The sequence below is a fragment of the Sorex fumeus genome, unplaced genomic scaffold (genome assembly GCF_029834395.1).
Source record: "Sorex fumeus unplaced genomic scaffold, SorFum_2.1 ptg000024l, whole genome shotgun sequence".
Taxonomy (NCBI): domain Eukaryota; kingdom Metazoa; phylum Chordata; class Mammalia; order Eulipotyphla; family Soricidae; genus Sorex; species Sorex fumeus.
Genome location: NW_026606081.1, coordinates 11,039,527 through 11,063,067, shown reverse-complemented (window position 1 = coordinate 11,063,067; position 23,541 = coordinate 11,039,527). Strand labels below are relative to the sequence as shown.

The following is a 23,541-nucleotide window of genomic DNA, read 5'->3' as shown; positions in this document are numbered from 1 at the left end:
ATGAGAAAAATGCCAGCATTAATCCAAGATATATGCTTTGTGTCATTGAAAATTTATATTTTATATTTTCTGTAACATTAACAACCGTACAACTATTCAAAGGAAAATGTAATTTGAAGTCAAACTCATTTTAACTAGCTTTTAAGGTAGTTAAGTCATCTATATCATTAACGGTATTCATTATTGATGATGTAGCACTTCTTGAAAAAATAAAATGTAACTTCCTTCTTTGGGTTCACTTATTAGCCACTGAACTATCCACAAATATCCATTTTCCCAGAAGTAGAATAAAATATTTATGTTCATGTCCACATACAAACATCCATGTCATTTTTCCTCATTTATTTCAGTAATGTAGAGTTTCTTGATACAAATTTTTCCTTTGAGAAAAGAAAAGATTCTAAATGCATTCTGTACTTAGAAATTCATCAGCATTAAATGTTAACAGTAGGAAATCATGTGAAAAAAGTAACCACACAAAAATATTCTTAAACACTTTGAGATGTTTAGAAAAATATATAGTCCAGAACCAGAGTTTAAAATGAGTGTTAACAGTAAAATTAAATGTGTGCTAAATGATACAGAGCATGCGAAAAATAAGAGGTAAGTCAGTAAGCCACATGTTATTTATCATTTAGTTGATAAGAAAATTATCATTTAACAAAAAATGTGCACAAATTCAAAAATTAAGTGCTACCATAATTAAAAAATTATTGATACAGATAAGAGATAATTATATAATCACAGATAGATGCTGGCTAAATATCAAACTTTCAATATATTTTTTTTAATTTTTAAATGCTTTATTGTCTCTCCATGATTTACAAAGTTACAAAGATATTTGTGATTGAGTTTCAGGTTTATAATGTCCCAACACCAATCCCTTCACCAGTATCTATTACCTTCTGCCAATGTCCCCAGTTTCTGTCCCATCCCCCACCCACAACCCTACCCCCAATCGTGCCTTTATGGTAGGCACGTTTCTCCTCACAATTGTCCTAGTGTTCCCTTCCCTAATTTTTTCCTCCATTACCACCCCCACTAAATTTTTATTCATAAATATCTTAGGAAGAAAGAGATGTCCTTAGGGACTCATTCACGATCACAATCACAATCTCCCATTGTTCATCAATTTGCTCGAGCAGGCCCAGTAACGTCTCCATCATGAGACTTGTTGTTACTGTGTTTGGTATATCGAGTACGTCATGGGTAGCTTGCCAGGCTCTGCCCTGCAGATGAGATACTCTCGGTAGCTTGCCAGGCTCTCCGAGAGGGGTAGAGGAATCAAACTCAAGCCGGCCATCTTGGCTGCGTGCAAGGCAAATGCCCTACCGCTGTGCTATAGCTCCAGCCAGGGACTCATTATTATTAATATTATTATTATTATTTTTGCAGGGTGAGGGGAGGAGGCCTCCCAAGACATGCTCGCGGGCCATGGCTTACTCCCAGATAGACTTTACCAACCAGGATGATCAGTTCATTGCTAGCTCTGCATCACTTGTAGGCCTGTAAGTGCTGGGAGTCACTAGGGTCACACTTGGCATTGCTAAAAGGACCATGTGATGTTGGCTATCCAAACTGAGTCCTGGGGTGTGTATGGTTTGTACCCTTGACCCATGAGTCATCTCACTGGTCCTTGGAAGACATTGCGTGTGTAAACTCACACAAGAGGGGCGCGCGGCACCCACAGCGGCGGTGGCTCTATCTCTCCCGCCGCCCGCGTTCGGTAGTCTCACCCTTCTCCCACCCCGGAGAGGTCGATGGCGGTGGTCAGGCAGAGGAAGGAACGAGGGCCAGGCTGGTAGGTATTCGTCGTAGTTTATTCTGATTCTCTCCTCATCTCTTCTTCTATCTCTGCCCCCATGCTACTTCATTCTCCTTCTCCATTCCCCTTCATCCTCCTCTTCCTTCTGGTCCTCTCTGAACTCTCTTCTTCCTTCTGCCCCAGCCCGCTCCTACAGTACAGTTAAATCCTCTCTCCATGAGGAATTGGGGGAACAATTACACATAGGTGTGGTCACAATCAATAGGGGTAGAAATCAATAGGGGTAGAAATCTTAGCCTCAGGGAAGACCGCTCCTAGGACAGATCCTTCCTCAGCAGGAGGACCCACCCTAGAGCATAATCCCATGGGCGTGCCTCTCCTCTCCTTGTCCGACAAGCATATAAAAATATAATATAAATCATTTTGTATGGATACAGTAAGAAATATCTTAAACTTATAGAATTGCTCTCCTAGGGCCATCTCGATCTCAGACTACGGTGCTCAGGCCAGATAGTCTTTCCCACCCCTAGCAGGATCCTAGTCTTGTAGTTACCTTGGATCATGACAGCATTTGTCCATGATCAAAGTCTTAACTTATAGTTAAGAATCGTGGCACTTTGGCCTGGCCCATTTCGCTGCCAGGGTAGCTCACTGCTTGCCCTGGGTCCATTCAGTCCCTCGTCGGGACCCTGCTTTTGGGGTGTTAGGAACTAAGGGCAACTGAGGCTTAAGTCGAGAAAGATGCCCGGGAGTGAATAATATTCAAGGCCAATCAAATCCTAAATTACAAAGCATAATGTTAACGGTCTTCCTGTATCTATACAAAAAGGATATTACTTTAAGGTAAACTATTCACAAGGCATAAGGAGAGGAAAAGGGCAATATTTCACTCATACATATAAAATCATAGATTTCTTGGAAACTGGTCTTACAAATTAACAAAGTCTGATTAAGGGGAAAGCTGATTAACTGGGTGGGAAGGAGAGCATAGGGAAGACTGTTTACATGTTTATATGTAAACACAATGGAAGTGGAAGTGCTCCAGGAGCACTGTGATGGGTGTAACCAGATTGATGGGTGTAACCAGATAAACCTAAGTTTCTTGAAGGACAAAGCAATGTTACCCAACAATTGCGCACTTTGTTTGTTTGTTTGTTTGTTTTTTTAGTCACACCCAACAATGCTCAGGGGCTACTCCTACCTCTGTGCTCAGAAATTATTCCTGGTGATGCTCAGGGGACCATGTGGGGTGCCAGAGATAAAGTCCAGGTATATTGCTTGCAAGGCAAACACTGCACACACTATATTATCACTCTGGCCCAACTCTGAAATTTTTGGAAGGAATCATGTAGGTGGTGCATTTTATGGATGAATAGAAAATTAATAAAGAACTGGTAGAATTGAATATGGGAAAAAGCAGAGGCAAATCTGTTTTCATAATCATGCATGGTTCTTAGGGGTGGACAAGAAGAGATAGTAAGGAAGGCAGAATCCTGTATTATATGGAATTTCTGGTAACAATAATAAAATATTTTGCACTAAGGAATGAGTCATATTTTACAGACTTTAAAAAGGAAGATATGTTATACTAAGCATAGACTATTAGGAGTCATAAATTTTTGAATGGGGGGCAATTATGTGAAAAATGTCTTTTGAAGCACAAATAATAATGATATACTGGAAACTCCAGCAGGGGCAGTAAGAACTCAGGAAGAGCAATTATACCTGGAAATACAAGTATCTGTCAACAGTAATCCATACCCGTTCCCAGAGCAAATGTCAGATGGAATCGTGCCTTTCTAATAATGTTCAGTAAATCCTACTTCTTTTGGTGTTCTGTCTCTTTTCCTTTGTCCTTTGAACAATGAATTCAAATCTCTTGATTCAGATAAATGATCTCAGTCGCTTATTAAAAACTTGCAGACAGTATCACTAAATATTTTCTAAAGGTGAGGACTATAAATTATATAGTTACAAACTTGACATTGTTTCCATGAAAAATTCCAGAATAAACTACTTTATAGAGCACTTAATAAGGAAGAAGTGCTCCTTAAGTGAGACCAGGGACCCATAAATAGGAGTCCTGGGAGAAAACTCATTGCCTCTTCTCACAAAGTTGTCAAGAAGAAGAAGAATATTAGATATACTGACTCCAATTTGCTGCCAAGTAGTTTACCAAGTGTACCTGATGAGCTTCCACTAAGAATGGCAATTAGGATCAGTTCTTCCATTTCCTGCTTGTATTCACTTTCAGAAAACATAACTTGGCGGTCTCCAAAAATTTTGATAGATTTCATCATTTGACTTTAGTCCTTTTAATGAGTTAGTTTCACAACCTATCATAACATACTTAGATATTAGAATTGAAGATGAGGATTTGAATTTGAGAGTTTTCTCTGATTTTTTTTATATTCAGACTACATTCTAGGGTGTTCATAGATCATTCCTGGCTCTGAGCTTAGGAATTATTTCAGTGGGGCTCCAGGGACCATACACCATGCCTGTGATGAAACAGTTTGGCAGCATGCAAGGCAAGTCCCTAATCTGCTGTCCTATCTCTCTGGCCCTGAAGTTGAGTTTTAAGGGTCACAATGGAAAGGCTTATTTTTCAGTCTGGACCTCTATTACACACTGAGGGTGTCATGAAAGAAATTGCAATACAAGCATTGAGTATTCTTCTGTGAACACAAATGTCCAATTTATATCATTGGGTATACTAGCAGTTCTCACAGAGAAAATCCTGGGAACTGAATTAAGCATAAAGACATTTTATAAGACAGAATAGATCTTTGTGTCACCCTGACATAGGTAGATACCAGAGATGAGTATTGGAAGAACTGACATCTATTCAACCATTTGTGGAAGCAGTCAGTGCTACCTCAGGAGACTTAATTCATGCAGCTATGTCCCCCAACAAACAACTTGCTCATTCAGAACAACTCGGGGTTTTTATCTACAAATTTAATCTTCAGTACTTGGAATATCACATACTTACTCAACCACTCTAAACTTAGAGCTTTCTCAATAACTATAAGCTCTCACAGAGGAGGTGCATATTTTGACAAACAGTATATAATTCAATGCCATTCAAATGACACATAAGTCACTTACTATGCAAGTTTGTGCTTGCAGCAGAATTGGAGATTTAAAGTGCCGGCAGCAGCAGCTCTCTGATGTTACACATGAAAGAGAAGAAAGTAAATATTTTATTTCTGATTTTTGCTGCCCAAAATACCCTTCTCTTTGTTTTATTGGATAATAAAATCTAAAATGTGGAAGCCAGAAACTAAAATGACTAATTAGTTATTTAGAGCTTACCATCATAAGAAACAGAAGTCCACCTTATGCTCATATAATCCTGTCATTATCTAATAGGGAGCTGTTGTTCCTGCTAACTACCACTGTGACATAGGCACCCATGGAGTTTCTCTATTTGAAGAATTCCTTCAGACTAGACTGACTGTGACTCAGAAGTATGAAGCAATAGAATAAGCTCAACTGTGAAAAAAATCATCAGAATTTAGAAATTTAGGTTGTGTAGGGTATCTGATGACTCTCTCTACAAAATATAGTACTTTTGTTTTTGCAACAACCAGAAAACAAAGAAATAAAATGTTGAAATTTATATGCTCAAGGATAACAACATAAGACACTGACTTAGCAAACATAGAAAATGACCTGAAAGATATGAGCAGAAAACATATTCATTTACGTTCTGCATGGCTCTTTGGTAATTAGTCAACATTCACCAAGCTTGTTACATGGGAAAACATTACATTACTCTTGACTGAATACTACTGCATATAAAATATAAATATGAATTAACATTAAAAAGCAAAGATCTCACAAAAAAACAGGTGCCTCTGATTCTGCTATCAAAAAATATGCTTTCCCTTTTAGCTTGAAGGAATATTTTAATGATTTGAAGGGTAAATAATTTTCATCTATTTCACTTGTATGTGGTATTTATTTTTATGAGATCCCAGTAAGATAAACTATTTTATTCACTTAATATACATTTAGTGAATACTGTCTCAGGGTACTTTCTGTTATTCATTATGATACAAATCATTTTCCTAGATATTTTATCCTCCAGATTATGGCCAAGATGAGTCTTCATGAATTCCTTACAAAATGCTCTGTGCAGAGCTAGTAATACCTGCATCTTATTGATGGAAGAACTGAAAGAGATGAAGTAAGTGCTTAATATTCCATAGCTAGTGTGCTGCTATTCTGGAGTTTAGATCTTGCAGAAACCAAAGACTTGGCACATACTCTGCTTTTTCCTATTGAGTGCAGAAGATTTTGTCTGTCTGTGTGTGTGTGTGTGTGTGTGTGTGTGTGTGCGCACATGTGCACATATCTTTATAGGTGCTAAAATAATGGAACATAAGCAATCCCTTCAAGGGAAATAGCTGTAGAATAACAATATTTAAAATTTTCAACTCTAAAATATAATATAAAATAAATTATTTCAGAAAAGATGTCAGATATGCAATTTGAAAACATTTTTTAACAAAAACCATGCCTGTTTTGAAGTATAAGTTTAAGGAAAGATCCGTTATTTGAAAATACTGATTCCAATGTGTTCCATTCTTTAAAGAGCACACTATATACCAAAGAAGAACAATAAACTTTCAGCTGGTTGAAGGTGAATAGGCTGCAAATAGAGGTCCTAAAATTAATGGATGTAGACTCTTGATATAGGAGAGCATGTTCTTCTTGAAAATATGTTCTGCCTCTGGCATTTCTTAATGGCATTGGCCCCAAATTTCTTTGTGACACCCTTCAATGATAAAGAATTTGGTCCTATATCTGGATTTCTCATTTCTTAGATCACTGGTTCTTAAAGTGTGGTCCCAGGAGTAGCAGCTGTTACAGCATCTGTGAACTTGTCAGATATCTGAGTCCTCAGGTTCCATCCCAGACCCACTGAATCAGAACCTCTCAGAGGGAGCCCAGCAATATGTGTTTTATCAAGCCCTCAAATGGATTCCAATGCATGCTCTTCCTTGAGAATCACTGTCTTATATATATAGCAAAGGCTAGAACACAAGAGACACACCAATCAGGACATTTTAATTATGTTAATCTCAACAGTACAGACAAAAGATTTTAGATAGTCCTCCAAAATATATAAACTTATTGTCAAGGAATAAATAAACTTTATTTTTTATTATGAATAAAAGCATGGGGACATAAACCAGTTGTACGAACAAAAAAATTTCATCAGTATCTGACCAAAGCAAAAACCCCAGTAGCCTATGTCTGAAATATTTCAAAGTCTGTTGAATATTCAAAGCAAATGATAATGCCTGTAAGTGCATCTTCACATAAGAGAAAAATCATAGAACCCCCACACATACCTGTCATCTTGCCAGCAGATACATGTCTCAGCACCACATGTCGAAAAGAACATGATACTGCTGAATTTTCCCAGGTAGACTGGTCTGGACTGAGAGCTAAATAGGAGCAGACAGGTTCCTTTTTCTGATGAAGACACAGCAGCCTGCAGTGTCACACCTGCCACTCTCTGACACGGAAATTGCCCAGTGCCACAACTGAACCTCATCAAATCGCTAAACCATCAAATTGTTCCAGATCTGTAGGACCGGAAAACATGGCTGCATATATTGCTGTGTAACAACCCCCAAATTTTGTAGTACTGTAAGCTCAGTAGGATCACAGCAAACCTGACGGGAAAGTTGCATAGAAGCCCACCAAGCTCAACGAGCCTAAACAATAACACAATAAACAATAATAATAAGAGAGAGAGAAGAGAGAGAGAGAAAATGCCATGCACAACATCTGATTCAAAATATATTAGATTTGTATGCAAAACCTGAAATGATAAAATACGTGAAAGTATACATTGGTGAAATGCTCTTTGAAACTGGCTTACAGTTGTATATGGGACTTAACTCAAACAACAAGGAAAACAAAATCAAATACAAGAATTACATAAAACTAGGATCTTTTGCACTAAAGGAACAAAGCATTAAAATAATTTCATAAAGAAAGTATAGTGAATGGGAGGATAAATTTTCGCATCACATGTTTGACAAGGGATTAATACTAGAAACATACAAAAAACTCATAGAGCTCAAAAACAGCAAAACAACTTGATTTTAAAAGGCCAGTATGCACATACATGAACATGCTGTCTTTCGGTAGGGAATGTAAATCAAAGCAATGAAATATCACCTCACAACTGCAAGAAAGCCTATAATTTTAACTATTTAAGACTATGTAAACCCTTGTACACTGTTGGTGGAAATGCATTTTGCTGTTGCCATTATGGAAAGTAGCATGAAATTTCTCAAAAGTTAAAAGTAGGAATACCTTTACGTCTAGTTATCCTACTTATTTGCTTTTACATTCATGTTTATTGCATCATTATTTGATTATTGTTAGTGTCCTAAAAAGAGTGTTTGACCTTTCTTTGTGCCACCTGGCCTGGTGGTACAGGACAGATATTTTAGTGTTAAGGCTGAATTGGTGGTGCTAGGGGTCATCACGGCAAGGATTCAGAACTGTTTGTCTATCAATAGGTGACTGCATAAAGATGTATAAATATTCACTACACGAAAGGACAAAATTCTGACATTTCCAATAATAAGAATAGATCAATACGTGATTATATTTTTGTGAAATGTTAGAGATAAATGAGATATAGTTTTCCTCGTAGCATACAGGGAATAACAAGTAGGTAATGTAAATAAGAAATAAGCTTTTAGAGATAAGATCAATTAACGGTTTCCAGAAGATAAGGATGAAGGGTGAAGAAGCATGAGAATGTTAGAAAAGGAGGCAATTATACAGTAAAGGATAGAACTGGACTTCTTGTGGTGAACTTGATTTTTTATCCTTTACTTACTTATTTTTTATTTCAGAATCATAAAAGTACTCTTTAATCCAGTTAGACCTGGACGAAGAATAGAAAACTATATCAGAAAGAACCACAGGAAGAACAGAGGGACCAGAGATTATTCGCAGCATGTTGTAGGTGGAGCTGCAGAAGAAAGGGAAGATCTGGTGGTTAAGAGAATCAGAGCCTGTAGACTTGTCCACAGACAGAAATTATTATCTTTCTGCAGTTTCTGGACCCAAACGCTTCATGGCTTCCTCAATATTCATGCCATATTTCACTTTGCTAAACACCACATTTTGCCATTGAACCATTGGATCTTGGCAGTGCAGATGAAAAACTAAGAACTGTTGGTGTTGGGTCGAGCACTTGCCATGGACTAGATACCATAATCCATGTACTTTAGGATTAAATTCTCATCATCAAACTTGTAGATGTATTTGCCAATGGTACCCTTATGGCAGGTGAAGTACGCACCCTGGCATATAAATCATGGGATAATCCTGTGGAGGCAGAAATGTTTGCAAGCAAATCCTTTTTCATCAGTGCTCTGAGCAAAAAAAAAATGCTGTCTTTGGACCTCTCTCTGCATACATCTCAAAGGAGATGGGTTCAGAGGCTCTCTTCGACTGCAATAGTGAAGACATCCATTGTAATGGGGAAGAACACTGTAGGGTGGACCATGGCTGCCCAAACAGGAAATTGGACATGGCAGCATCAGCATATTGTAGAGTTTTTACATGTTGATTTTTAATGATTTATAACTGGAACACGAATTTATAATGCAATGTTACCTCAGCTAAAATTTTTCTAGGGAAATACTCTCAGTAAATTTAAGGAAAATTCTACGTGTAAGTTATTTGGTACAAAGCACACATTAAATCCTCTTAACATGACTCTACTCTCAAATAATTTTACATTTTTGTTGTCTTTTTCAAGGACGTATATAGTAACTGATTTTGAATAATAACTTTTGAATAATAACTGATTTTTCTTTTGGCTATTGATAATCTGATTATCAATTAGCCCATCTCCTTTGAGCTGTAAAATGTTGACTCTCCATGAATTACATTTTGCTGTTTTTAAAATTTATTCTTTTACTGTAGTACACTGGACATATACATTTTGTTAATTTTGGACACATACTGTAATAATTTGTTTCCAAGCTCGATACCTCCACCTTCAATTCCTCCATTTCTCTTGGAGAGCCCGGCAAGGTACCAAGAGTATCTCACCCGCACAGCAAATCCTGGCAAGCTACTCCTGACATATTCGATATGCCAAACACAGTAACAAGTCTCACAATGTTACTGGGCCCACTCGAGCAAATCGACAAACAATGGGGAGACAGTGACAGTGACAGTGATTGTAAAGTATAAAATATCACTAAAAGTAACTCAAGTTAACATCTGTCCCTTACATCTTCCCCTCATTTACCTTGTGACATATTTTTAAATTTATTATCATTGTTATCTATCTATATCATTTCAACATATCTGTAGTCAAATATAGAAGAGTTCGTAATAGAACTCATGGAATACCTTAATTGTAAAAATTCTCAACATACCACTTAGAGTTATGGATAGTTCTTACAGACAAAAATATAAATAAGAAAAGAATTACTTCTGAGCCATCTATAGTTCAGGGGGTATGGCACTTGCCTTGAATATGGCCAACCTGACTTCTATTCTTAACACCGCTTATGGTTCTCTGAGCCCCTACAAGAGTGATCATTGAGTGCCAACTTAGCTCTGAGCACTGCCAGGTATGACCCACAAACATAAACAAAAACAAAAAATAAGAAAATAATGACTCTATAACTGAAATAACTAATTAGATAACTTGATGTAGATATTCATATATAACATACATATATGTAACATATGTAAAAGTGTATATACACTTAGAAACATATGTGCATATGTATTTATATCCCCAAGGAGATATATTACATATATGTATTTACATATATATTATATATGTAACGTATATATACACAGGTATATATGTACATTTAGATACTTATATACACACACATATTTCTATCCCTAATAAAAACTATAAATTCTTCCTAAATGCTCATAGAAGAGTCACATAAGTCACGTGATCTGTGACACAGAAAGTATCTTACTACAATTTTTGAAGATTTATACTGAATAAAGTATTTTTTCTGATCAAAATTACATAAGTCTAGATAGAAATTGACAATAAAACAAAGACAATATTTGGTACAAATATTTCGTACCAAACAAAGTGCTTCCTGAATAATTCTTGGTTAATGAAAAATTCAAAGATGCAGTAAAAATTACTAGAAGAATAATAAAAGCAAATATTTTAATTTTTAATTCCTATGGGTGCAGCAAAAGCAATATTAAAGGGCAATTTCATAGCAATATGTCTCACAGGAGTAAACAAAAGGAGTCTTAAGCAATTTAAGCTTTCATGAAAAGGAATTAGGAATGGAGGAATAAACAGAAGCAAAATTCAGCAGATGGAATAAAAATAAAAAAGCAGAGATTAAACAAATTTAAGATATTCCAAAAGATGATTAAAAAATCAATGAATCCCAAAATTTATTTTTTAAAGATAAAATTGGTAAATAAAAAATCCTATATGAAAGAGACAATGTTACAGCAATAGTGAAAAAATAAAAAGAATCATAAGAGATTATGATTATCTACATACAAACAAACAAACAAGCAAACATGCAAAGATCATATGATTTTATACATGCAAACAAATTGGACAGTCTAGAAAAAATAAAATTTTAGAATGATATGACCTGCCAATATTGAAAAATATCTTGAATTTTTCAAAATCAGTACAGATACTGAGACATTAATAAAAGTAATCAAAGTTTCCTAAAAATAAATAAAGCAAGGAACTATTGTAGCTCAGTTTCAAATACAGATCAGTCATCAGGTAGAAAAATCATAAGAGAATACTTTAGTTGAATAGCACTGTAGTGCTGTCCTGTAGCAATGTCCTCCCATTGTTCACCGATTTGCTCAAGCGGGCCCACTAAAATCTCCGTTGTGAGACTTGTTACTGTGTTTGGCATATGGAATACGTCATGGGTTCTTGCCAGGTTTTGCCGTGCAGTCGAGATACTCTCGGTAGCTTGCCGGGCTCTCTGAGAGTGGTGGAGGATTCAAACACGGGTTGCCCGAGTCAGCTGCTTGCAAGGCAAACACCCTATTTGCTGTTCTATCGCTCCACTCTCTCTACTTGAATAAAATCTTACAAATATATTTTGCCATACATGTACAGAACAGCCTACCCAATGGAGACAGAGTTTGTTCTTCCTGAGAACACATGGAAAATTACCTATGATATTTCATATATCGCGTCATACAAAATGTGTTATCAAATCGAACATATATCTATAGGATACTCACACACTGGCAATAGAATACGTATTCTTCTCAGGACACATAAAGCAACTCAAGGGCAAGGCAATTTAAAGATGTATGAGCGGGGCTGAAGAGATAGCACAGCGGGTAGGGCATTTGCCTTGCACGCGGCCGACCCAGGTTCGATTCCCAGCATCCCATATGGTCCCCTGAGCACCGCCAGGAGTAACTCCTGAGTGCAGAGTCAGCAGTAACCCCTGTGCGTCACCAGGTGTGATCCAAAAAGCAAAAAATAAAAAAAATTAAAAAAAAAATAAAGATGTGTGAGCACATATCTGGAAGTTTGACTCTTGGCAAGCTTATTTGGGTACTCCAAAGCAATCCCTGGTGAGCACTAGAATGAGAACATGTGAGAGTGCTACAGTTAAGACTGCAGTCTCTTTTGAACTATTCTCAGGAATTTGCATATGGCCAACCTGACTTTGCATTACAACCAAATAAAGGCAGCCTTCAAAAAGCATATAACTCCTGGTCATGTTAGGTACACCAGTAAATGAAAGGGGAAAGGGAAAAAAGAGAAATGATTTTTAAAGTTACAACACTAAAGCACAATAAATAAATAAATAAAAGCCAAGTGTCACTGCATTAAGCCAAAAACCTTTACAGAAAATAAAATGAAAATGCTCTCTACAGAGTCAAGTAAAATAAGTTTAGACTTCGCTGATGAAGGCGTTAATTTCACAACATCTGAAGAACTCATATGACTTAAAGACAAAAACAATAATTACAAAATGGTCAACAAAGTCTTGCTCTTTTTTTTTTTTTTTGCTTTTTCGGTCACTCGTGATATCACACAGGGATTATTCCTTTACTCCTGGAGTCCTGGCGGTGCTCAATTAACCATATGGGATGCTGGGAATTCAACCTGAGTTGGCCGCATGCAAGGCAAATGCCCTACCCGCTGTGCTATCGCTCTAGTCTCAGTCTTGCTCTTTCAATCATGTTTCTCCCTTGAACAAATATCTGCTTTATTTATGTTTCTATGTCTCTTCACTGGCTTCTTGCTCTTCTAAGCTGTGTTTGAATACCTATTTCAGTTTTTCTTCCTTCTTCACATCTTTCTAAGTATTGTTTAATAAAAGCTATTTTGCTTAAATAAAAAAAAATGGAGCTAAATAGACATATTACCAAATAAGACATTCAAAATGGCCAACAGGTAGATGAGAAAATTCTCAACATCAAAAATGTTCAGAGTAGGGGCTGGAGCGATAGCACAGTGGGTAGGGTGTTTGCCTTACATGAGGCTGACCTGGGTTCAATTCCCATCCCATATGGTCCCCTGAGCATTGCCATGAGTGATTCCTGAGTGCAAAGCCAGGAGTCAGCCCTGAGCATCGCTGGGTGTGACCAAAAAAAGCAAAAAAAAAAATGTTCAGAGTATAAAAATTTAGACTCCAATGAGACAACACTTCCACACGGTTATTTTTTTCCCAATAGGGAAGAGATTACAATCACTGGTGCAAAATATAAAGAAGAGGAAACTGTTGTGCAATGCTTATGAGGATCTAAATTGGTATATTCACTGTGGAAAACAATATAAAGTTTTCCTTAAAAATAAAAAAGGATCATGGAGAGATAGTACACATATCTTACACACAGATAAGCTGGGTTTAGGACCCCATGTGCTCCACTGAGTTCTCCAGAAGTGATCTCTGAGCATGGAGCCAGGAGTAAGCTTTGAGCACTGCTAGTATCACCCAAGTTCCAAACATAATTAAATAAGTATCACTGTATCACTGTCCTCCCATTGTTCATCGATCTGCTCAAGCGGGCCCAGTTACGTCTCCATTGGAGACTTTGTTGTTACTGTGTTTGGCATATCGAATACATCACGGGGAGCTTGCCAGGCTCTAGTGTGCAGGTGAGATACTCTCGGTAGCTTGCCGGGCTCTCCGAGAGGGGCGGAGAAATCGAACTTGGGTCGGCCATGTTGGTTGCGTGCAAGGCAAACGCCCTACTGCTGTGCTATCGCTCCAGTTCAATTAAATAAGTAAGAAAATTTCAAATATAAACAAATAAATAAAGTTAAATAAATACATTCAAAAAGTAGAAGTATATTTCCACCTGGTAATTCTACTTTGGGGCATATAGCCAGAGAAAATATAGTTAAATATAGCTATATAATTATATTTAAATATAACTATATATAAATGTAGAAAATATAGCTAAAGAGATATTTCCATTTTAATATATATTCCAAGATCATCTGTACTACCTAAGATATCGAAACAAACTAATTGTCCATGTATTAATGAAATATTAAAGAATTAACACACATTATTTCTGAGAAAAGGATAATTCTGCCATTTGGGGGAATATGGATGGGTCTTGAGTATAGCAGGATATATGAAATAAGTCAGATAAAGAAAGATTAGTACTAAAAAAACTCACTTAAATGTGGAATTTTTTTGAAGCTTACTTTTAGAAACAGTAGAATGATGGTTACCTTGCATCTACAAATGTGGAAAATTGGGAGGAGTTAGTTAACAGATACAAACTTACATTACAAGATGATTAAGATCTGGAATCTAATGTATAAATAAAGTGACTATTGTTAATGATATTGTACTATATATGAATTGCTAAGAGAACAGATATTAAATTTTTCACTACAAAAAGAGGCAATAACATTTTCTCACTACAGAAAAGATGTTACAAAACCCAGTTGTGATAATCATTTCACAATATATAAGTGTACCCAATCATCATGCTATGCACACTGAAACAAATAATTATGTCAATTATAATTTAAAAATCTTAAAATAAATGTACTAAAGAAGAATGCACTGAAGTTTTAGAAGAATGTGAATTTTTTGGCTTTTTGGGTCACACCCAGCAATACTGAGGGGCTATTCCTGACTGTGCTCAGGGGACCAAATTGGATGTCAAGGACCAAACACATGTCAGCCATGTGCAAGGCAAATGCCACACCCACTGTACTATCACTCCAGCTCCAGAAAATGCAATTTAATAAAAAAGGTGAGATTACAACAATTTGAGAAAAAAGGGTTAGTCAACATTATGTGATGTTTTAAGGTAACTAAAAAGGATAAGCACCATTGATTTAAGTCTTACCAACTACTATAAATTAATAGCTATTAATTATTTCCAATTACTATTAATTTTAATCAAAAAAACTAATCTAAGAAATCTACTTCCCTTGTCTTACTGAATTCCTGTAACAAACCCAATAAATACAAATATTTTTTTGACATGTGAGTACAAAGACAGTTAAAGCAATTGAAAATTATACTCAGGGTAAATCACCTAGTTACTGAATATTTGGGGACTCAAATCTTTGTCTTTCTATTTCCAAAATCCACTTAATGAAACTATCAAATGTTTTAAATACATTGTTTTTGGGATACTAACATGTTTTAAACATAAAACTTGAAGGCTGCCCAACTGTGGGCTGGAGTGATAGCACAGCAGGGAAGGCATTTGCCTTGCATGCGGCCAGTATGGCTGATCCGGGTTCGATTCCTCCACCCCTCTCGGAAAGCCTGGCAAGCTAGTGAGAGTATCTCGCCCACAAAGCCTGGCAAGCTCCCCGTGATGTATTCAATATGCCAAAAAGAGTAACAACAAGTCTCACAATTTGTTGTGAGATGTTACTGGTGCCCACTCGAGCAAACTGATGAACAACCGGAGGACAGTGCTACAGTTCTAAGCAATCATAAAACTTTTACTATCCATTTGAACCAAGATAGATAGGAATCTCAGAACCAGGGAGATAGTTCAGAAACATTGAGTTAGATTTCCAACATCACAGTTGACATCTACCATTTATCCCCACCAAGTGCTGCCAAAATGGCAATTATTTTTTTTCAAGATGGCAATTATTAAATAAATAAATAAATAAAAATGTCTACTGGTGAAAGAATGTGACTTAATGATTTAAGTAATAGCACAGCGGTAGGGCGTTTGCCTTGCATGCAGCCAACATGGCCGACCCGAGTTCGATTCCTCCACCCCTCTCGGAGAGCCTGGCGAGAGTATCTCGCCCGCACGGCAGGGCCTGGCAAGCTCCCCGTGACGTATTCGATATGCCAAACACAGTAACAACAAAGTCTCCAATGGAGACATTACTGGGCCCGCTCGAGCAAATCGATGATCAATGGGAGGGCCTTTTACTTTACTTTAGTTTCATTCTGAGTACATGATTTTAGATACAAATTTGTTAAAAAGATTCTTTCTTGAGCACTTACTACTTGGAATCCCAGATTCCTAGAGACTACAAGATAGAAGATTGCATTTATCAATAGCTCTGTTGCATATATATATATATATATATATATATATATATATATTTATCTTTTGCATTTGAAAACTCTTGAGCTTATTCGCCAACGTGGTTTGGCGCATGCCTCAGGCAACCACAAGCAAACGTCTGAGCTCGCAAAGCAGTGCAGAGATGCGATCAAGGAAGACCTCAAAGAGAGAAGAGCAGAAGTGCTGGTAGATGCGGCAGAAGCTGGGAAAAGTATTCGTAACGCCCGTCTGTCCTTCGCCAACTACAAGACCAAGATGACTGCCCTCCGACGTCCTAATGGATGTATCACATCTTCCAGAAGAGCAATGGAGAAGATTATCCATGACTTCTACTCAGATCTCTTCGATAACCATGTCTATCTGCCAACATACCAAAATCCACAGGATGGATATTTCGTTCCCAATGTTCTCCCTTCTGAAATTGGATACACCATTTCATCGGTAAAGAAACAAACAGCACCCAGCCCAGACAAGGTCAGACCTGAACACCTGAAGAACCTGCCATCCGTACTCATCAATACTCGGGCTCAGCTCTTCACATGCTACCTGTCTGAATGCAAGGTTTTGTCCCAATGGAAAACCAGCAGGACAGTACTACTGTACAAGAAGGGAGCCATCCACAACATTGGCAACTATCACCTGATCTGCCTATTGTCTGTCATCTACAAGCTGTTCTCTAGAGTCATCCTGAATAGGATTGGCAAAACACTAGATGAAGGACAACCATGCGAGCAAGCCGGGTTCCACAAAGAATTCAGCACCATCGAACATATCCACACGATAACCAAGCTCATGGAGGTTTCTCGGGAGTTCAAGATGCCACTCTGTCTAATGTTCATTGATTTAAAGAAGGCCTTTGATTCTGTTGAGACAGAAGCAGTCATTGAAGTCCTAGTCAATCAGGGCATTCAAACTCAATACATCAGGATCCTCCATGAACTGTATTACGGATTCACTACCAGGATCTCACCATTCTACAAAGAAGTAATCATTGATGTCAAGAGAGGGGTTCGGCAGGGTGATACCATTTCACCAAAACTCTTCAGTGCCACCCTCGAGAACATCATGCGACAACTGGAATGGGAAGGAATGGGAGTGCAGATAGATGGTCGGCAACTACACCACCTCTGCTTTGCAGATGACATTGTTCTAATAACACCAAATATTAGCCAAGTGGCACAAATACTGGCTGACTTCGACCGTGAGTGTGGAAAGATAGAACTACAGCTGAATCTTATGAAGACAATGTTTATGAGAAACAGCCCCGTTCCTGATGTTCTGTTCGCTCTCAACGGAACGACCATCTCCGAATGCAACAGTTATGTGTACCTAGGTCAAGAAGTCAACATGACAAATGACCTGGCACCTGAGCTGCGCAGGAGGAAGAGAGCGGCTTGGAACACCTTCAAGAGTGTCAAAGAAATAGCTAAGAGGATGAAGAACCTCCGGTTAGGGGCACACCTCTTTGATTCCACTGTTCTTCCTGCATTAATATATGCCTCAGAGACCTGGGCCCTACGCAAACAGGATGAGAATGCTATTCAGGTCTTCCAAAGAGAAATTGAAAGAGCTATGCTTGGAGTATTAAGTTTCACTCATATGAGAGAAAGAATCTGGAGTTCCGACCTCCATCAACGATCAAGAATCAGGGACGCTCTCTCGTTTGCCAAGGCGTCAAAAATCAGATGGACTGGTCACATAATGATAAAAAGAGACAACCGCTGGACTAGAGCCATTACCGACTGGATTCCACGGTATGTCAAAAAACCGCATGGCTGCCACCTACCAGATGGTCAATCTTCTTCATCAAGATCATGAATGATCAGTTTGAGGCTCTTCGTGTTCCTTTCTAGGAACAGACGCCATTGGGCTACACTAGCACGCGACAGGGACAAATAGAGATGTTACTGGCGCCCGCTCGAGCAAATCGGTGATTAACGGGAAGTCAAGTGATCAAGTGATCTTTTCCATTTAAAAAATCACATAAAATCATATGATTTCACACCATAAGTTCTAAAATCACTTTGGAGAACAACAGGGTTGTTTTTTTTTTTTTTTAGCTTATTTTGGGCTATACATAGCCTCACTCAAGAGCTTATTCCTGATTCTTTTTCACAAGTTTTATTCACTCTAAAGATTTTATCCCCAAATCCTGTTTCATGGTGATTTTCTGGAGAACTTTGTCCGTGATACAGAACAAAATTGGGGGAAAAAAATGGTAGATAAACCTATACTGAAATATTGTTAGAATCGAGTCAAAGGTTTTGGCACACTAGTGATCCTAGAAAGGAGTGGGGCAGCTAAAGAAACTGTCCTGCCAGTGGTAAGAGAGTAACTGTAGAAGTGGAGCAATAGCACAGTTGGTAGGGCATTTGCCTTGCACACGGCCGACCCCGGTTCAATTCCCAAAATCCCAGATGGTCCCCCTAGCACCACCAGAAGTAATTCCTGAGTGCAGAGCCAGGAGTAATCCCTGTGCATCACTTGGTGTGACCCAAAAAGAAAAAAAAATAAAAGAGGAACTGTAGAGGTCATCAGGTCTAAGTTCTAGAACAGAGGACACAGGACTTGAGATTAGATTGATTCAAGAGTTTAACTCACATTACTAGGGGACCTTGTCACAGAATGTTAAGTCAAACTTTTGAAAAAAGTTTTCTTTACTCAGTTGATATGCTAAGAAGAAATTGACATGTGCTGCTCTCTATTCCCTTCAGTGACTAAGAGAACATGTCTTTGGAGCAAACATCATGCAAAGATTTTACATATCATTGTACGACTTCAACAGAAGTCCCTTTCAAACAGTATTTCAGCTAGTTCCTTAGAGCTCTCTTCCTACTTAAATTATTATTTTACTTTCATTTGGCTCTTTAAAATACCTTCAAATGTACTCTATTTTTAATTTTCACAAAATTGAATGTTCTTAGATCATTTGATTGTACAGTTTGAATTTAATCATTTTTTTCTCATTCTTACTACTCAGGCTTTGCATTTGACAGGTGATTAAAAATGAGTTTCTAAAGAGCATAGCAATCTTTCATTTCCCAAATCCTCTGTGATTGACACCACAGATCAGAAGAGAAAATTTAAACATAACGGTACAAATGAGGTGATCTCACCTTTTAAGTTTATAGATATGAAGGGCAACTGCAATTATGTTCTACAAATGGGACATATGTTTCAAATTGCTTATTCCTTTGAGAGTTGTGTCATTGTACTTCTATTATAAAATGAATTAAATTGTTGCTGCCCAACTGTCCAATCCCCTGCTTGTCATTGTGATTCCTGTGTCATTGTTAAATTAATGGCAAGGGACTTAAACGTGTAACATTCTCACCTGCTTTTCTTTTATAGATAAAACAAATTCACTTTTGGAGAAAATTCAGAGCAGTTTTGATTTACTGACCTTATTTTGTTCTTTATCATAAAAATTCATGAGTGATTCTCTGAAAGTTTATACTAAGACATCTTTAGCATTCTATCAGATGTAATATCATAGGTATTATATTGAACTTATCATGAACCCTGTTATCCATTCTATACCATAAGCCTATTTGCTATTTTGTGAAATGTTTTAATTTCATATGGTTTAAAAACACTACTGCTTACTCATCCACTCTGTCTTCACTTCTAATCTCAGTTCTGTAAAATTCTCTATAATTCATTTTCATCATCTCATCCTTCTCTATCATTATCCATAGGCAGATCATTCCCAATTTGTATTTGTACTTATATCTTGAAATTTACCTCACTTTGAACTGTCACAGGTGTTTCTACTTACCTTCCTCATTGAATCCTCACAATTATAACTATATTGAATATTTTATTTCCATACTAGCAAATATTCTCTTGAATTTAGTAATTAAGCTTTTCTTATGTATGTAAATATTTTGTGTGGTTGCTATACAAAGTGAATGCTAATTAAATTTTTTGTTTGTTGAATCCTACTGAGTGAAATTCAAGAAATCCTACTTTATACTAAAGGAATAACTTGTATAAAGATAATACAAAATTGATAGAGTTACCACTGGATTTTTCTTTCAACTCGAAAGTCATAATGTGGATATCTTTAGAGTATGGATTTATTTACTATGGAGGAAGATGGGATTTGCTCTTTTTGTCTGATTATCTTTATTTTCTTCCCACTTTAAGTACTCTTTTTGGCCAATTAGTTTGACTAAGGTATAGCCCATAGTTCAGTGAAGTGGAACTTCTGGCCTCAGGCCATGTAAGGTCCAAAAAACTATGTAATTTCACCCAGTTATACGACTGGAAAGATAGAGATGAGACATATTGAGTAAATTGCCCACTGCATATTTAGCTGTATCAGGTAGTCTGCTAATGATTTTATAAACATAGAAATGGCCCTTTGAAGAAAAATGTTTCCCTTCCCCTATGAAGACAGTGATTAGAATTCCTTTACTACTGTGAAGATCACTCTAGTTTTCATAAAATTATGAAAATTATGATTTTTTTCTCTTTCCCACGCTCCAGGACGCTTTCTGGACCCTTGGGCCAAGACTCACGCATAGGAGAAGCTCCACAGATCTGGGAAAGCAGAACACTCTGACCTCGGACTCCAGGCTCAGCGAACCAGGGAGCAGAGATCCTCTGCCTGCTTCCAGCAGCCCAGCAGACCTTCACTACCTCCACTACCCAGCTGACGCCACGCTCCAGGATATTTCCAGACCGCACAGAAGTCTTAATAAAAGATTACTGCACCATATTTGATGGGGTTCTGTGGGAAGCTGGCCCTTTAACTGACCAAGGCCTAAGTGCCTGTATGGTCATCCTGACCTATGACCCCACGGCAGGCACAGCCTGTGCTATGTATGGTCATCTTGACCTACGTGACCCTGCAACAGGCAAAACCAGTGCTATGTATGGTTATCTTGATGTATGGTTATCCTGAGAGAACATCTGTCATGGCTGTCAGTAAACAAGAAGTAACTATCTCGTGTCTGGTATGTGATGCATGTAAATTTTATAAATCATATGGACATGACTCTTTGTGTATCTACCTCATGTCTGGTAAATCATATGGACATGGCCCTTTGTGTAATCACCTCCTGTCTGGTACCAGATACACATAAACCTTGTAATGCATGATAGGTGAAAACAAACCTTCCTAACCATATATGGGCACGACCTTTTGTGTAGCTGCCTCACTAATGGATATATACCCTGATTGCCCCCAATAAAGTCCTGTCCCTTTTTCTCTCTGTTTCTGAGCTGCATTCTGTCTCTTGTGTCTCATGTTCATTCGGTCGGTCCTTCCCAGCACCTACGGATCCTAGGGCCACCTCCGCAGGCCGGAGAGTGGTCTGGCGGGGCCCCCCGCAACTGGCGCCCACGCGGGGCGGTGTCTGGGAGACGACCTCCGAACTCCCCTTCAGAAAGCGGTGGCCACCGGGACGCACAGAAAGGTAAGTGCGCGCCTAATCAAAAATACCCATCTCGTTCGAGGTCGAGTGGGTATTAGCCCCTGCCTCGTTATAGAGGTTGACGGGGTGGTATAAGGGGAGAACTGAGTGTTCAGTCTCATATGAGGTATATGAGACGGTCACTGGGTTGGATAAGGCTCCCCCGGCGCTCCTTTGTTGTGTCCTTTGTGGAATGTGTGTGTGAGTGAATGAGCGGTCAGGGTTGTCCTCTCCTCTGATTCGAATTTGTGGTTCCACGGCTGGGCACCCTTAAGGTCCCCAAAAAGGCTACGGAATCCGGTTGGGCTGCCTGCGGTTCCACGGGAAACATATGGTCTATGGTGGTGCTGACTTAGACGTCGACCGCAAGTCACCTTTGGCTGATCCACTACGGCTAAGTTTACCATTGGCCAGGTAAGCACCTGAGTGGGCCCCTTTGTCGGGCCTCCCCCGTGTCTTGCGTCTGTTTCTCCCAGGTATTCACACAGGGAACAGCCTTCCAGTGACCCATCTCCTGTCTCGTCTCTCTTTATGTCCTGTCTGCCTTCTATTTCTTTCACCTGTCTTACTCCTTCTTTCCTTCCTATATTTCTCATTTTCTATTCACATGTATCTGTATCTCTGAACTAAGCAAGAAAGAATTGTTTGTTCGTGGTTTAAAGACCTCCCTTAAGCACCGAGGAATCTAGGTAAAGAAAAAGGACCTTGTCAATTTCTTTCTTCTTCTTGAGAATGTGTATATAAGGGGCCCTGACTGTCTTAAATCCTCCAGGCCTTTTCCTACTGGCAATAAAACTTAGAGACCTTCTTAAAGGGCTACTGCCCTTCTGCCCCACAGTCCCCGGCTCTCAGCCTCCCCCTATCCCCTCCCCCTCTATCAGCCCAATCTTGTTTCTGGTGGCCTGGTTAGTGGAATCTCTCTCCCTCTCACTCTCTCAGTCACTTTCTCTGCTCCTTACCCCGTCTCCCTTTTCAGGCATTTCCTCCCTGCGGGCATGGGTCGAGCACTTAAAGGCCGTTAGGGCGCTCGCAGCTAGAAGACTCCCATGACAGAATGAGGGGGTCATAGCCGCGATTCCCAGAATAAAATCGCGTCCCCCGAAGAAGAAAAACTGTGCAACGTTAGGTACTCGTCAGTTAAGCACATCTACGTCCCTAGATTTGAAAACGCCGCCTTTCTCTTTCCCTCTCCCTCCACCCTCCTTTCTTAGGACCTTGGGAAATTCGCTTAGCAAAAGGGAACTCTTTGTTGTGGGTCTTAAGGACTCTCTGTGGGTTCCAGTCACTAGCACTACAGAGTAGCTTTGTCATGTTAAATGAGATTGTAAAAAAAAAAAAAAACTTGGGAGTGCCTGAATGATTTCTATCTGACCCTCAGCCCAGGAGAGCTTCCCGGAGCCTTGTGGATTGTAGGGCATTTTTGAATCAGATGTAGAGGATGCTGTGAAAGATTCAGAGGCCTTCTTATGAGAGAAAAGCCTCTCGGGCCTCCTCTCCCATGAAGAAGCCCATATCCCAGTGCCCCTTGGTTACTATCCCCATGCCTGTTCCTGAGGCTAATGTTCCTCATTTATACCCAGTTCTTAAGGACAATCCCACAGATCCACCCTTTTCTCCCCACCATGACTTCCCTTCTGTCCTATCCCCAGAGATGAGGCAGACCTCCAGCAGGAGGCTGCCCGATATCTAGAGCCCAAATGGCCCCCACACCTCCCTACCTTTTCTTCCTGACCTCCCCCTTACAACCCTAAAATGTATTTGCAAGAGAAAATTGACCTCTCTTTGGCTGCAGAATTCGAGTTA

The 23,541-nt window shown here is 38.7% G+C and overlaps 1 pseudogene; it reads right to left on the bottom strand.

Moving 5' to 3' along the window:
* Positions 1–8,813: 8,813 nt before the first annotated feature.
* Positions 8,814–22,805, bottom strand: LOC130023699 (peptidyl-prolyl cis-trans isomerase A-like; annotated as a pseudogene).
* Positions 22,806–23,541: the final 736 nt, after the last annotated feature.